Genomic DNA, 18,200 nt, shown 5'->3' with positions numbered 1-18,200 from the left:
ATACCACAAGTATTTCCAGGTTTGGAAATTGCATGGTATTTTCTTTGAGTTACAATCTCATGGATCAATCAAGTCATTCAAATGGAACATTGTACATCATTCAAATGTGAGGCTGAAAACACTCATTATTTCCCTAAAAGCTGTCTTTGCCTCCAAGTATTTTTTCAGAAAAGGATTTCTTTCTTTTTCAAAAATTTAGTCAAATCATGTCAAGTGGATAAATTTTTTAAAATATAAAACAAAAGTCAACCTAGCATACTAAATGAATATTCTGCTGTTCTAGCCAGATTAACATGATTGCTCTATTGAACAATATAGGAATATAAACCCTGAAGAAGGAAAACAACTTCAAAATTTATCTATATAAATTTAAGGAAAGGGAGTAAAAAGAATATGAGCAATGTTAAAGAATATAGTATCTGGGTTGTCACTTTTCTGTTGTTTCACATTTTTAGTGTGACTGCTGTTGTATCTCTTCTTTTCAGTACCATAACAAACCAATGACATTAAATTTTTCCACTATTAACTAAAACACAATAAACCACAAGTAAATCCATGTCCTGCTGCTGACTGTTAAGGTCAGATTCCCCTGTTTTTTCCTCTAGAGTAAAAGGAGTTGCTAGAATCAATGTTTCCAGTACAAATTCACATATTATGAAGCACTCTTGACAGTGGCAATCTATTTGCTTCCTTTTGTCAATTTTTTTTATTTTTTTTTTTGGAGGGGGGGTCCTGTCGTGGGGTCTGAACTCTGAGGCTGGGTGCTGTCCCTCAGCTCTTCAGCTCAAGGCTAGCACTCTACCACTTGAGGCACAGCGCTACTTCAGGCTTTTTTTTCCTGCTTATGTGGTGCTGAGGAATTGAACCCAGGGCCTCAAGCATGCAAGGCAAGCGCTCTACCACTGAGCCACCTTCCCAGCCCTCAATTTTTTATTTTACTGTAAAGATGCTGTATAGAGGGGTTACCATTACATGAGTAATGTAATGAGCATATTTCTTGTAGAACATTGTACTCACTCCTTTGTTTTTCTCCCACTATCCCTTCTTTCCCCAACTCCTCCCCACACCTTAAGTTTTAAAGTTCATTTCAAACATGGTGTCTTGTGAGTATCATTGCTGTAATGGGTCATCCTGTGTCCTTGTTCAGCATTTTGTTATTCCCCTTCCCTTCCCCAAGTTAGATAAATGTATATACAAGACGTGGGTACCAAAATCAAAGACAATGATTGCCAGGGATAAAGAAATGTAAAAAGATAAATGAAATAAAACTAGAAGAAAGAACTAGATATAGTACATTGAGCACAACAAGGTCTTGGAGTTCATTTCAATTAGTATCATTTTTTGCCAGTCTTGGGGCTTGAACTCAGGGCCTGGGCACTACCCTTGAGCAACTTTTGCTCAAGGATTGTACTCTACCATAGAGTCACTTACAGCTTTTTCTGTTTATGTGGTACTGAGGATCGAATGCAGGGCTTCATGCATGCGAGGCAAACACTCTACCACTAAGCCACATTCCCAGCCCCCTAGCATCATTTTGTATGGTTATATGTTTGAAGATATTGAGCTATTATGATTCTCTGCCAGGACTATCCCACACATAAACTAATTACTACAAAAGAGAGAAATCATGGAGCCTATGTTTCTTTGGTTCTGGCTTACTTCACTTAATATGATTTTTTTCCAAGTCTTTCCATTTTCTTATGAAAGGTGTAATGTCATTCTTTCTATTAGAAGCATAAACATCCATTGTGTATGTATACATTTTCTTGATCCATTCATCAATTGAGGGGCATCTGGATTGGTTCCATATCTTTTTTGTTGTTGTTTTTTTGGTCAGTCATGGGGCTTGAACTCTGGGCCTGAGCACTGTCCCTCAGCTCTTCAGCTCAAGGTGAGTGCTTTACCACTTGAGCCACAGCACCACTTCCGGTTTTCTAGTGGTTTATTGGAGATAGGAATCCCAAGGTCTTTCCTGCCCAGGCTGGCTTTGAACGGCGATCCTCAGATCTCAGCCTCCTGAATAGCTAAGATTACAGGCGTGAGCCACTAGCGCCTGGCTTTGTTCCATATCTTACCTATGGTAAATAATGCTGCAATAAACATAGCTGTGCTGGTAGTGTTAATGTCTCCTTGCTTATGATCCTCTCCTGGATAAAAGCCCAGGAGAGGAACTGCTGGATCATAGGGTAGTTTTATGCTTAGACTTTTGAGGAAATGCCATACTGTTTTCCAGAGTGGTTGAACCAGCTTAAATTCCTACCAACAGTGTAGTAGTTTTCCCTTTTGGCCACATCCAAGCCAGCATTTGTTATTATTTATTTTCTTGATAATGGTCATTCTAATGGGGGTGAGGTGGAACCTCAACGTGGTTTTGATGTGCATTTCTTTTTTATTGTCAAGGTGATGTACAGAGGGGTTACAATGAAATAAGGAAGGTAAGAAGTATATTTCTTGTCCAACTTGTTACCCATTCCATCATTTTACTCCTATTTTCCCTCTCCCCACCCACACCCCCAAGTTATACAGATCATTTCCAACATATTATCTTGTATATATGGCTGTTGCTTTGGTTCCCACTTTGTCCTTTGTCTCACCATTCTGTTGTTTCCCTTCCCTTCCCTAATTCAAATAAAAGTATATACAATACCAGGGTAACAAAAGCAAATATAATGACAACAGGGATATACCACAGGGAAAAGAACATACAAAAGAAACAAAAGAATTACACAGTACATTAAAAACAACAACAACAAAGAAAAACCTCTACTGTCCACGTCTTGGAGTTCATTTTGTATAGCATTACCTTATATGGTCATATGTGTGTAGCTATTGAGCTGTTCTGCTCATCTGCTAAGATTATCCTAGATGTATACAAATTATTGCAAATAAGGGAAATAGTGGGACCTATATTTCTTTGGGTCTGGCTTACTTCACTTAATATGATTTTTCCAAGGCTTTCCATTTCCTTACAAATGGGGTGGTATCATTCTTTCTGATGGAACCGTAGAATTCCAGTGTGTGTGTGTGTGTGTGTGTGTGTGTGTGTGTGTGTGTATCACATTTTTTTGATCCATTCATCTACTGAGGGGCATCTGGGTTGTTTCCATATCTTAGCTATGATGAATAAAGCTGTGATAAATATATTTGTGCTGGTAGCTATAGTATGGCCTTGTTTGTGATTGGGTAAATGCCCAGAAGTGGGATTGCTGGGTCATAGGGGAGCTAGCTCTATGTGGAATCTTTTGTGGAATCTCCATACTGATTTGCAGAGTGGTTGAACAAGTTTATACTCCCATTAACAGTGCAGTAGGGTTCCTTTTTACCACATGCCCTTCAGCATCTATTGCTATTAGCTTTCTTGATTATAGCCATTCTAACTGGGTGAGGTGGAATCTCAATGTTGTTTTGATTTGCATTTCTTTTATGGCCAGTGATGCTGAACATTTCCTCATGTGTCTATTGGCCATTCTTATTTCCTCTCAAGAAAAGTCTCTTTCTAATTATTTAGACCACTTATTAATGGGGTGGTTGTTTATGGGGGGCTTTTTATTGGGGGAGCTTAATTTTTTGAACTCTAGGTACATTTTTGATATGAGACCCGTGTCTGTTGTATAGCTGGTGAAGAACTTCTCCCAATCTGTGGGCTTTCTACTGATCTTGCTAGCTATGTCCTTCACTGTGGAGAAGCTCTGCAACTTAATGCAATCCCATTTATCCAATCTTTCTTTAATTCATTGTGTTTCTGGATCTTTGTTTAAGAAGTTCCAACCTGTGCTGAGGAGCCTTAGTGTACCCCTATCACTTTCTCTAATATTTTCAGGGTATCTGTGTTTACCTTGAGATCTTTGATCCATTTGGAGTTGATCCTGGTACAGGGTGATATATAAGGATCTAACTTCATTTTTCTACCTGTGTACAGCCAGTTTTGCAAGCATCATTTGTTGAAGAGGCTGCTTTTCTTCAATCCTATTTTTTTGGCTCCTTTATCAAAGATTAGGTGGTTAAATGTCTGTGGGATCATGTCTGGATCTTCAATTCTATACCGTTGGTCCTCAGGCTTGTCCCTGTGCCACTACCAAGCTTTTATAAGTTTGATATTGATATTCCTTCAGCATTGTTCTTCCTGCTGAGGATTGTTTTTGCTATTCATGGTCTTCTGTTGTTCCATATGAATTTTCAGATTGCTTCTTCTATTTCATTAAAGAATGTTGTTGGGATATTAGTGGGTATTGCATTGAATTTATAGGTAGCTTTAGGCATTATTGCCATTGTTACTATGTTAATTCTCCTAATCCAGGAGCATGGGATGTTTTTCCACTTCCTTAAATCTGCTGAAACTTCCTTTTTGAAGGTTTTATGTTTTGATCATAGAGGTTCTTGACCTCTCTGGTTAAGTTTATTCCTAGGTATTTTATTTTTTAGAGGCTGTTACAAAAAGAGTTGCTTTTTTATTTCAGCCTCACTCTTCTTATTGTTGGCATACAGAAAATCTATTGATTTTTGTGGGTTAAATTTATACTCTGCTTCCTTTCCAAAGTTTTGGATCAGCTCATGTGACTTGGGAGTGGAGTCTTTAGGATTCTTTAAGTAGCAGATCATGTCATCTGAAAAGAGGGAGAGTTAGTTAAAGATAAAATTAATAAAGAATATAAAAATTTTAAAAATTTAATTGGTATTATGCCGTGGACCGGCTCTGTCGGGACGACGGAGGACACCTAGTGGAGGAACTGGAATAGGTGGGGAGATGGCAAACAGACAACTCACACACAAGAGGAGTGGATGCTGAGTGTGATTTAATGCAGAGGATAACAAACTTTTATAGCAAAAGTCTCCATAAGAAAGGGCAAAAGGTTACACAATCTTGCTGTCACCAGCTGTTCGCCTGATAGGCACTTGTTTCCGGCTTTACCTCTATTTTTAAGAAATACAATGGGTTTCAATGTTTGTCACCAATTAACCACTCCTTTTTTCTATAGAGGCCTTAACTGTCCCATAAGATCTTTCCTGTTCCTTCTTTAATAGTAAGCACCATGGAGGCCTAGATCTAGCAAGTCTCTTAGTAAATGAAAGAGAGTAACGAAGTTCTTTCTCCTAAGTAGTTATCTCAATAATTGCCATACATTCTTTCTGTTCTAGCCTTGCCTACAGCTTCTTGCAAATATCTTACCAACAATTCCTTCTGCTGAAGTGCATCGTGAAACCCCCAATACTTTTATATTTACTTATGACTTGTCTACTAGCCTCCATAAGAGGGGCTTTCAGGGTAGCACTTAACTCTGGTGAGTTAGTCCTATTTTTAAGACACTCATCAGATGTTGGAGTCGTCAACACTCTTAAGAAAGAGCTTTGAATAAGGGAATGTTGAGCATAAGTACAATGAGCAGCAGAAACAGTAAAAGATTAATAGGCACTCTTATACAGTGAAGAAAAGAAAAGCAGGGACAGAAACACATCTTTCCCAGGGGTTTGCCAGCCTTTCCAGGAGGTAGGCCTCTTTGAAGCCCCATTCTCTGAGGTAGACTTCGGTGAAGTCCCATTCTCAGAGATAGGTCTCTGTGAAGCCCCATTCTCAGGTCTGAAAGCAGGTTTCCCATGCTAAGCAGACTCCCCCGGAGTAGGCGCGGCAGTATTAATAAGATCTTCAATTTATTTGGAGGATATTGTGTCTCCCCTTTGTCTGCTTTCCAGTCCCTTGATGGTGTCTTTGGTTTGCTTGCAGTGGTCAGTTTTCTTTGTAGTTTGGTTGTTTTCACCAAATGGCTTGAGTGAGCAGAGAAAAAGTCTGCTTTACAGGCTTGGGGGGAGGGTCTTGGTAGCCTTATTCCCAGATTAAAAAGCAAGATCTGCTCTCCTTTTTTTTTGTAATGCATGGAGGAGGTGGCTGGAGACTGCAGTTTGTTGCTGCTGGTAATGAACTTGGCAGTGGGTGAGGTTTTAGCCTCTCTGGAGTCAGTGGCTTTTTCAGAAGGGGGTAGGCCCTTTTGGGCTACCAACCTGAAGCCTCTTGTGGCTTTTTTATTGAACTCTGGGCCTGAACTCTGGGCCTAGGCGCTGTCCCTAGGTCTACAGCTCAAGGCTAGCACTCCACCATTGAGTCACAGTGCCACTTCTGGCTTTTTCTGCTTATGTGGTGCTGAGGAATTGAACCCAGGTCTTCATGCATGCAAGCAAGCACTCTACCACTGAGCCACCTTCCCAGCCCCTCTCTTGGCTTTTAAAGCTTGTCCAGTTATATTTTTTAAATGATTTTTAGTGAGATTCCTGTAGCTGGCTAAGTTGCAGGCTTGGCTGCGGTATGAATGAAATTCTTTTCCTGCCTGCAGAGAAGCATGGCTGTCTCTGGGTTCACCAAGTAATGAAAGTTGTTCAGACCTAGCCTGTGAGAAGTTCCCTCCTCATGGGCAGGGCAGCCTTCTACTGGGCAGAGCACACTCTCTCAGGTCCGATTCCTTTGGCCTATTGAAAAATGTCTCCCAGTTGCTGTTTTCCTGGCAGTTATCTGTTAGCTGCTTTGACTGAGTTTATGCCAGTATCAAGTATGGCATTCTTCTTGGGTGGTGGAGGGAGAAGAGCTACCCCCAATAAGCTGTTCTGTGGGAAGGAGTGGGGATACCCATCTCTGACTTTCCTCAGTCAGTAGCCAGCAGGATGTGGATTTCCGCTCCTAATCATCCAGTTCATGCTGGAGATGAATGAAGAGATGCACTCTCTTGCTCTTTGGCTGTTTGCTCCAGCTTTGTCTGGCTGCTTTCGTGGCTGCCCCTACCAGCAGAAACACATTGTATTCAAATGTGTCTTCTGCAGTTGGCCTGATTTTTCTCAGTAGATAGAATCTCTATACTATTATGGCTCACTTTGTGTGATTTTCCAATAGTGGCTTATAAGCTGAACTCTAAACACTAGTTTCTTGGATAGAGTTAAATTACATCCCAGCTACACATCTGCCATCATAGTCCCAACCCTTTATTTGTTTCGTTTAATTTCTGTCTTTGGTTTGATATTTCCTCTTTTTAAACAAAGACTCCTGCAGAAGGTACCCACCTTTCCCCCATAAAAAATTACTTTTTTTTAAATTTAAATTTTTATTTTTTGTGAACATATTGTACAGAGGGGTTACAATTACATGGGCAAGATAATGAGTACATTTCTTATCAAGCATTGCAGCCTCCTCCTTTGTTTACCCTTCACATCCCTTCCCAGCCTCCCCTTGCCCCCCACCCAATCCTGCCCCCCCAACCAAAGTTGTAAAGTTCGTTTTTGACATGACAACTTGTACTTCTCATAGTTGCATCGGGTCTACCTCTATCCTTAACCGACTTGTTTTTCCCCATCTCCTCCACTTGGCCAGGCACCAGTAGCTCATGCTTGTAGTCCTAACTACTCAGGAGGATGAGATCTAAGGTTCATGGTTTGAAGAGAGCTGGGCAGAAAAGCCCCCATGAGACTCTTATCTCCAATTGACCACACAAAAATGGGAAGTGGCACTATGGCTCAAGTGGAAGAGCACTAATCTTGAGCACAAAGAGGCTCAGGAACAGCACCCAGACTCTGAGTTCAAGACCAACTGACAAAAAAATTAATTTTTTAGAATCATGTTCCAGAGCTAGACATTCCCACCATCTTCAGGTAAGTAATTATAATTTCGAGGCTCAAATTTTTCACAAGAAAAATTCTGTGGAGGTACATAATTAAATGTCAGTGACACAATGAAGTTTTATTCTTACATCAAAAAGAATGGCATTGCCCCATTCATAAGGAAATGGAAAGACCTGAAAAAAATTATATTAAGCAAAACAAGCCAGGATCAAAGAAATATAGATCGCATGGTTTCCCTCATTTGTAATAACTAGAATATGTCTGTGATATAATTAGCAGAGGATCACATTAGCTCAATTGCTAAGTATATAGAACCATACATAATGAAGTGCATCAAAATGAATTCCAAGAATTGTAAACTAGAAGTTCTTATGTCATATATGCAGTTATTTATATTTTGTTCTGTTTTAGTTTTCTATACACTTTATCTTGTATATAAGTTTATCTGATCCGTGGAAGGGAAACAGAATCATAGAAACAGCAGGACAAAGGATGAGCTAATGCAACAATGATACTTACTAGACACTATGTTCGAAATGAACTATACAACTTGGTGGGGAGAAGGGGGCTAAGCAGTAGAAAATGAGGGAGGGGGTAACAATTTAAAAAGAAATGTACTCATTACCTTACTTATGTAACTATAACCCCCGTTCATCACCTTTACAATAAATATGTTAAACAATGTCACACTATGATTTTTTCAAGCTTGTCTATGGCAAATATGATTATGAGTAATCTGTGCACTTGAACAATAATACAGCCTAGGATTCTCACACCATTGCCTAAAGAAATAGAGCAGAGAATATTGGAAGGATTAGAAGATGAAACACTTCAACCTAGTATCTCTAAACTCTACTCATTTTCCAAACTTCCTCAGCAATTCACATTCTGTTTGCTGTTCTTTGACATGCTCACTCATCCATGTATGTTTTCCATGTGTTTTTGATAATCTTAATCTTCTCTCTATATGAGGCTCTCTATATGGCTCATTTTAAGGGCTCTATTGTAATTTGTCAGTTTAAAGACGGTCTCCAAAAATAGTACTCTGGGGCACTGGAAATTGGTTTAAAGTATTTGAATGGCAGGGGGCAATTCAGCCCAAAACAATGTCTTTATTATTTTGATTATTCCTTATTTTGTCATTTTTTCGTGCCTTTCTATGAGATTTTTATGGCTCTCTTTAGTATTAAGTTAATTATTAAATTAAGTGTGTTTTGTTGATTTAAGGCAAAACATTTTATTTTGCCTTCACTTTTCAAAGTAGACTATTTTTAGAGGTGTTTTCAGTTCAGCAGTATAATAATTTTATGTATGACCTCTGCCTCCTATGGATATACCTGCTACCATCAACTACTATTTAAGAATGACACACTTGTTTTAGTCAATTCATTTATTTTATTATGTTCCATACTGCAGTTTACATCATAAGGTTTCACTCTGGCTGTTGCATGTTCTGAGTTTTGAAAAATATATGAACTGTGTTCATCATTGCAAATGAACATATCATATCAGATTCATTACCATGATGTCTGTTGTCCATTTCTCCCTCTCTCGTAATTCTGAATAAACACTGACCCCTTTATATTCTTCAGGAGTTTATTTCTCTCAAAAAATCATATAGTTGGAATTATACAGTTATGATTTCAAATTGGTTTTGTCCACCCAATACAGATTGAAGTACTTCCATACCTTTTTGTATGTTGGTAGGTCATTTCTTCATACTGCTTAATATTATCTCATTATCAGAATAGACTAAAGTACCTTTATATATTCACCTATTGACTATAAAGTTGATGATTTCCATATTATCACAATTATTAATAAGACATAAAATCCATTTGGAATACATGTTTTAATTTTCTTCTAGGAACTACAAAGGCTCATGACATGTGGTTCATCTAGTAAGGGTATTTCTCATTTTCAAAGTATTTATATCATGTTGCATTCTTTCCTGCAATGAATGAGTTATTGGAACTCTGTCTTTATCAGTATGTGGTGTATCCAATGATTTAGATTTGTGCCTTTCTAATAGGAATGGAGTAGAATCTCAGTTGTTGAACTTATAATTTCATAATTGACATAAGATATTAAACATCATTGTATATTGCTATGTCTCTACGTCTTTGTAGTGCCTGGTCAGGACTTTTATGTTTTTAAAAGTCATGCTGTTAATTTTCTTATTGTTAACTTTTAAAGTTCTATGCTTATTTTGAGTATCAGTCTTTGATCATATATCATTTGCAAGTACTTTTACTCATAGCATATTTTGCCATTCTCTTGAAAATGTCTTTCAGAGAGCAGAATTTTCTAATCTTAATGATTTCTACTTTATCAATTATCTTTTTCATGCTTCATGCCTTTGGCATATTTAAAATCACATGCCATATTTGAGCCTGTTTACATTTTGTTCAGTACTTTTTTCTTTTTTTTTTCTTTTTTTATTGTGAAAATCCCATACAGAGGGGTTACAATTACATGGGCAAGACAATGAGTATATTTCTTATCAATCATTGTTGCCTCCTCTTTTGTTTCTCCTTCCCATCCCTTCCTATCTCCCTCCCTTCCACCCCATCCTACCCCTCCACCAAAGTTGTAAAGTTCGTTTTTTGACATAACGACTTGTACATCTCATTGTTGCAATGGGTCCATCGGTATCCCTATTTAAATGATTTGTTCTTTCCCTTCCTCTCTACAAATTATACCAACATCAAATACAGTGAAAGCAGGGATCATACCGTGGGGGAGGGACATACAAAGCAACAAAGAAATAATCCTATAAATATGTTGGAAACAATAGCATGAAAGCAAAAACATTTGAATACTTATCTTGGGGTTCATTTCACCTAACATCAACATATCTGACCTTTTCTGCTTGTCTCAGACATATACTAGATAGTTACTCTACCACTTGAGGCACTGCTCCATCTTTAGGTTTGTGGTGGTGAATTGGAGTTAAGAGTCTCACAAAACTTTCCTGCCTGGGCTCGTTTTGAACCAGATCACAGATCTCAGCCTCCTAATCAGAGGTTTGCAAGTTTGAGCCACAACCACCCAGCTTACAGGACACTTTGAAGCTGTCTGAACAGTGTGCTGATTTAATTATTCATTATTTTCTTGGCTATTTTTGTTTTTTTTTCTTTACTTTCTATTCACTTTAGAATCACTTTGTCAATGTCTGCAAGATAATTAACATGAATTTTGATTGGAATTACATGAAATCTGTACGTCAATTTTGAAAAGAATGGTTTCAGGTCACTATTGAGTATTTCTATTGATTAATGCAGAGTATCAATCCCTTCACTGTTACTTGATTTCTTTCATTAAACTTACATATTTTACTTTGTATAAGTCATGCACATATTTTGCATGTTTTTCATTTCATATTCCATAGGTTCATTGCTGGTATGTAATTAATTGACATCCTTTTGTGTATCCATCTTATATCTTGGTCATGCACATATTTTGCATGTTTTTCATTTCATATCCCATAGGTTCATTGCTGGTATGTAATTAATTGACAGACATTTGTGTACTCATCTTATATCTTGAAAACTTACAAACAGTATGCTGAGAAGACTTGCCAGTCTTCTTGCCAGACATGCCAGGAAGCAGTTTGCAGGTGAGTTTCCTGCAGGATTTATGCATAGGCCTGTTGATAGAACCCACAAGTTAGTTGGGATACTGTAGCCAGCTTATTAGATCTGTGCACATTGCTGTGAGATCCTGTCCTGGTCTGACACTAAATGATTCCACTGTACTAATTTTCTAAGTCTTTTTGAGTGGGATAGTATTTGCCTTAAACAACACAGAACACTCTGGTGCTCTAACTATTCTTTTCGTTTCTTTTTTCTTTCTTTTTTTTTTTTTTGGTCAGGCATCTGGCCTGATTTCTGGGCCTGGGTGCTGTCCCTCAGCTCTTCAGCTCAAGACTAGTGTTCTACCATGTGAGCCACAGTGCCGCTTCTGGCTTTTATTGCTTATGTAATGCTGAGGAATCGAACCCAGATTTTCATATATGCAAAGCAAACACTCTACTACTGATCCACCTTCCTAGCCCCCTCTAACTTTTCTTTATGAGAGAAAGACTGAGGACAATATGTCTCATTATGAAGTTACATCACCTTGTTGTCAGACTGATGAAGATACAATAAAATTATCTTATTTTTCTTAATGTATTCATTCTCAGTCATTTCTGCTGGAACTTCTGAGCAAAACTCCAGGTCTCTCACAAATGTCTGTCTGTAGTTCATTAATAAACTGGTATTTTGTGTGCGAGGAGGGCTGAAAACTTTTATTTTATCATTTTGCTGGCATTCTGCTATCTATAATTTGTATTTGCTATCATATTTTCAAGTCATTTCAGAACTCCATAGTTTTAGCTCTTCATTTTATTTATATATACATTAAAATATTTTGTCCATAAATTTAGAACTCTGTGGTAATTTAGTGTTATCGCATATTATTTCTCAAGTTATTGAATTCATGTGAAATTTTATTTATACTTTGTGGGGCAAGTAGCATCCTAGCAAAATAAAAAATATATTTTACAACCTACAATTATATCTTCTAATAAATAGCTATAATCCCATTTTAAAAATCAGTGCAGATTAAAACATTGAATCAATACTTTCAAAGCTTTAACACACATTTTCCAATCTTTTAAATAATTTTTCAAGTTATTCTCCAGTTAGATTTTTGTTCATGTATTCTAACACAAAATTAAATGGATACAATTTGATCAACCAAAGTAATATTAATAACTATTACAAAGGTATCAGCTATAAAGATTTAAGGCTAGTCCAATAATAAAAAGAATCTTACTTTAAAATTAATTTTGTAAAATGAATTCTTAAACATATCCATTGGTTTGCATCCATTTTTTTCCATTTAGTGCACACATATTATTGTTGAGGATTGTAGTGTATAGTTTCCAAACCCATTAGGTTCTGAAAGCATGCATAGCAATACTTGATTGATGTGAGAAATGACATTTAAAAATAAAAAATTATATCCAATAGCACAAACAGCCATTTTAGACCATCAGAAAAATCTAACATTGAATTGTAAAAGTTATTTTTTGTTGTTGTTGTGGGGCCTGAACTCTGGTCCTGCCTGGGCTCTGTCCCTCAGCTCTTCAGCTCAAGGATAGTGCTCTGCTACTTGAGCCACTTCTGACCTTTTCTGCTTATGTGGTGATGAAAAAAATCAAACCCAGGGCCTCATGAATACAAACCAAGCACTCTACCACGGAGCCACTTTCCAAACCCCAAAAGTTCTTATACAGATCATTTGCTTATACTTCGACACAAAGTCATTTATTAGATTTCTATTAGGTCCATACTGATCATAACGTGCAACATTTTGAAAAGCTAAGGTAATTTGCCACTTTTGTATTCACTTTAATATATTTATGGCATGATATGAAGACTCTTGCATGTAATCTTTAGTAAATTTTCGTAAGTAAGAATAATTTGATGTTAGGGAAATGAACCCCAAGATAAGTATTCAATTATTTTTCTTTCATGCGATTGTTTCTAACATATTTATAAGATGATTTCTTTGTTGCATTGTATGTCCCTTCCCCATGGTATAACCCCTGCTTTCACTGTATTTGATGTTGGTATAATTTGTGGAGGAGAAGGGAAAAAACAAATCGTTTAAATAGGGATACAATTGGACCCATTGCAACAATGAGATGTACAAGTCATTATGTCGAAAAACGAACTTTACAACTTTGGTCGGAGGAGGGGGGTGGATCAAGTAGGGGAGTGGGAGATGGGAAGGGATGGGAAGGGGAAACAAAAAAGGAGGTAACAGTGCTGGATAAGAAATTTACTCATTATCTTGCCCATGTAATTGTAACCCCTCTGTACGGTATTTTCACAATAAAAAAAAGAATAATTTGGTTAGAAACTAGAAAAATAATCTAATCTTAATAATTTCAATGAAAATAGGAAAATTATAAGGATTTAATTATATAATATATTTAGCTTCTTTTATACCACAATTTTAGTTTTTGATATGATCAACTTATTATTTTATCAAGGGAAAAAAGGTAGTGGTAGCAACATAATTTCAGTAAATTATAATTATTCTAATTAAGTATTAAGCTATTAAAGCAATTATCCTTTTGTACTAATTAATTTATAGTTTTAATTCACTCATGAAATATATCCATTTCTTGTTAATAGTGTATTTTATGTGTGAATTCATAGAGGATTAAACTAAATTAAGAAGTTATGCGCATAGGTACATAACTGTTAAATAAATTACATATTCCCATCCTGGATCCAATGTTTCAGAGATAAAGAACAGATTTGTTTTTTTAAAGGGCCATAACCAATAGAAAATTCGCCCATAAATTGTAGTTCATAGGACATTTATATTTCAACTAAAGTAGTCATATTAACACAAAGGCAAGCATTGCAAAAACATAAACAGCTACAATCCAATGAATACATAATGAATGTTTACAGGAACAGAAATGAGAAAGTGGTAGGGAAATGTTAAATTTTACATCTAAGTTTCATGCTGCATATACTATATATGCTCTTGGATTACATTTTCTGCTAACAATATCTTCTTTAAAATTTTTCCAGTAACCTTCTTGGTTCCAAGAAAGTACTGCCATGAAAATGGAGAAATAAAAAATGAAGAAAAATACACAAAAAAACTAGCAATAATTTTTCAAAAATTAAAATCTATTAAAAAATTATTTTTGGAATCTTGATATCAAATTATGTATGCACATATACATAACTTATACATTTATTTATAACAATATATCTCATATATGCTATGTAACTTGTTTGTGTATAGTTTGATATAATTTATTCATGATTTATATATACATTATATATTTTATGTGAATATTAGGGCTCACTTTGTTGAAGAATTAGAGGATTATCTCAGTAGGGTGTATATTTATTACAAGTGATTTCACAGACTGCCAAGTTTCCTGTGAAATGACAAGGAAAATCATAAGAGTCAAGAGGATTATTTATATCTGCTAATGAATCTCTACTAAAATTTATTTTTAAAATGAGATAAAATCATGTGATAATAGAAAATCAAAATATATCTTGGTCTTTACAGTGACTTTTTCTTTCTTTCTTTGAGGAAGGAAGAGAGCTAGGCACTCATGGTAAACACCTGTAATTCTAGATACTTAGAAGTTTGAGATCTAATACACTGTGGTTTGAAGCGAGCTCAGGTAGGATAGTTGATAAAACTGTTATCTCTGATTGATCACCAAAAAAGCCCAAAATGGAGCTGTGACTCAAGTGGTAAAGTGCTTTGGGATAGTGCGCAGACCCTGAGTTTAAGCTCCAGGACCAGAAAAAAGAAAGAAAAAGGAAAATGGATCGTTTTACTTTCCAATAAAAATTTCCACTAAAAAAGGACCGAGAAAGTAAAGTTTTAAAAGCAGTATGTCACAATTGAACTACAATTTATCTTCAGATCTATCTCTAAGCTCCTTTCTAGAGTTGGAGAATTTGTATTGCAATATAAATAAGAAATAGATAAATATAAGATGATATTGGTAAACTAGCAATGTTACCATGTAGATGTAGCATACAGAAGTGAAAAGTGAATGAGCTTTAAAGTTCACAAACTTTTTGTTAGTACCTAGCTTTGGCTTTTACCTGAATTTTAATTTATTATGCAACCTAGGGCAATCAATTTACCTATCATTTCCCACGTCAAATTGAGATAATGAAGTCACTTCCTATAGCTAATGTGAGGATAAATTGAACGTGCATACAAGAGCTGAGAAACATTCCTGTAGTCTATATTCACTAAACATTACATTTATTTTCTTGTGCCTCTCCAATCGACTGTGAAAATTACACTACTTACTTGTATAAAATTAGAAGTACTATCTGAAAGCAAAAGACTTGAAAAGAGTAATATCATCAGCAAGATAGTCGAATAAGAACTTTTTTATCATCACACTTCACAAGCACAGAAGCATCAATTTTTACAACTACCCAAGAATTAGATTATATTTTTGAGAGTGTTAGAGTAAAACAGATAAGTGCCAGCACTCACTGAAACAAAGATATCAGCCAATAGATATATTGAAGTGGGTAAGACCAAACTTTTCACTTTGTTGCCCCATCTTCAATGTAGTAAAACCAATTTCTAAAATAAACTTCCATTGGCCTATAATTTGCCTTATAGGAGAAAGTGAGAGTAATAAGGAATCATGGTATGATTCCTCCAGTCATATGGGATATTGTTCCAGAAGTATATTTCTTTTTCATCACATCCTGAATAACAAGATAATTGACAAAGATGAGTGATCTGGAGCAAGCTGACAGAAGAGAAGAAAGACTGAAACTCTTGTCACTTCCTTAACTGCATCAGAGCTTTCCTCCATGAAATGATTGAAACATCCCTTGTATGGACATATTCTTAATGTGTCAGGACACCAAAATTGTATCTTGTTCCATATGTACCTCAGAGGGTGCTCACCTAGAGCATGTTCATATATACGGCAAATGCACATGTCTCATTCAGACAACTGGATCTTACCTGAAGGATTAGGAGAAGAAACAAAAAATGTTTTAAGGAATTCCATATAAAAAAAACCAATTCGTTATCTTTAAGAATCTCTCCAGTATATGGGGATGATAACAATCAATTTCTCATCCACTCCACACTTCATTCTGTATTATGAGAATTTGCTAAATGGTATCTAATTCCTTATATACAGAACATGCTGATCATTTCTACACCATTTTGGGATAAATGTTTATGTCGGTATATTCTTTGTATTTTAATAAGATTTCATATTAAGTTTTATGGTTCCTTTACATGTTATTTTTCGGATATTAGACCTTTGTCTCATAAACACAGATATAATTCTTTATTTTGTATATATTAACCTTTACATGCATATACATATATATACATACATATGCATACATACATGTATATAGATAGATATAAACATATATGAGATAAATGTACTAAAAATATTTTCTCTCGTTCTGTAGATAGTTTTGTCACTCAATCTTTCCTTTGATGTACAGAAACAGTATTTTAGCTGGCCTGTAATCCTTTTTGCCTTTTCTGGTTTTGATTCTTCAGGATTTCAGAGTGGTCTTTCTAAAAAGACCATCCTAATTATACTTGCCAAAAGCATTTACTCTTTTCCTAACTAATACTTTAATAAGTTTGTTTCTTGTATTGTTTAATATATTTAAAGATGACGTTTTTGACTGGTAAGAGGTGGGAATCTAGATTTATTGAACTGCATGTAAAAATTCATAATTATTCTTTTAAATATAATTGCATATGAATATCCTGAGACAAGAAGCAAGAACTGTTTCAAGACTTCTCATATTTCCGTGAAAAACATGACTCTCTGTCCCATAATAATTCTGACCACATAAGTTTCTACTTATTTTCATAATAGAAGGCCCTATGCAAAATATCCTTTTCATTAATGAGGTGATTAATACTTGTTTTTAAATTTTCTAATTCTTTTTTTTAATTTAATTTTATTTTTTGTGAACATAGTGTACAGAGGGGTTACAATTACATGGGCAAGATAATGTGTTTATTTCTTATCAAGCATTGCAGCCCCTGCTTTGTTTACCCTTCACAACCCTTCCCAGCCTCCCCCCAACCCCCCAACCAAATCCTCCCCCCCCACACCAACGTTGTAAAGCTCATTTTTGAGATGATAACTTGTACGTCTCATTGTTGCAACAGGTTCACCTGTATTCTTAAACGACTTATTTTTCCCCATGTCCTCCACAAGTTCTACTGAAATCAAATATACTGAAAGCAGGGGTTATACTGTGGGGGAAGGACATACAAAGCAACAAAGAGATAATCTTATAAATACGTTAGAAACAAATGCATGAAAGAAAAAAAACATTAAAATACATATCTAAGGGTTCATTTTCCTAACATCACATTATCAGATCTTTTCTGCTTGACACATACATATACTAGATATTGCAAATAAGGGAAACCATGGTACCTATGTTTCTTTGGGCCTGGCTTACTTCACTTAATATAATTTTTTACAAGTTTTTCCATTTTCCATTTCCTAACAAATGGGGCAATGTCATTCTTTCTGATGGAGGCATAGAATTTCCATTGTGTATATATATACCACATTTTTTTGACCCATTCATCTACTGAGGGGCATCTGGGTTGGTTCCATATCTTAGCTATGGTAAATAATGCTGCAATAAATATAGCTGTGCTGGTAGCTTTAGTGTGGTCTTGTTTGTAAACATTTGGGTAAATGCTCTAAAGTGGGATTGCTGGGTCATACGGGAGCTCTATGTGAAGTTTTTTGAGGAACCTCCATACTGCTTTCCAAAGTGGTTGAATGAGTTTACATTCCCACCAACAAAGAAGTAAGGTTCCCTACTGTCCACATCCCCTCTAGAATCTGTTGTTGTTAGAGTTCTTGATTTTTGCCATTCTAACTGGAGTGGTATCTCAATGTTGTTTTGATTTGCATTTTTTTTACTAGGGATGTTGAGCATTTCTTCATGTGTCTATTGGCCATCCTTCTTTCTTCTTCAGAGAAGTTTCTCTTTAAGTCTTTAGCCCACTTATTTATTGGGCAGTTGTTT

At 35.9% G+C, this 18,200-nt stretch overlaps 1 pseudogene; it reads right to left on the bottom strand.

Annotated features, from left to right (window-relative positions):
• LOC105998965 overlaps positions 1–18,200 on the bottom strand; it is an 88,358-nt pseudogene that overhangs the window by 1,881 nt on the left and 68,277 nt on the right.

This window comes from Dipodomys ordii, unplaced genomic scaffold (genome assembly GCF_000151885.1).
Source record: "Dipodomys ordii isolate 6190 unplaced genomic scaffold, Dord_2.0 Scaffold178, whole genome shotgun sequence".
Lineage (NCBI taxonomy): Eukaryota > Metazoa > Chordata > Mammalia > Rodentia > Heteromyidae > Dipodomys > Dipodomys ordii.
Note: the sequence above shows the minus strand (reverse complement) of the source record. Positions and strands in the feature narration are given on the sequence as shown.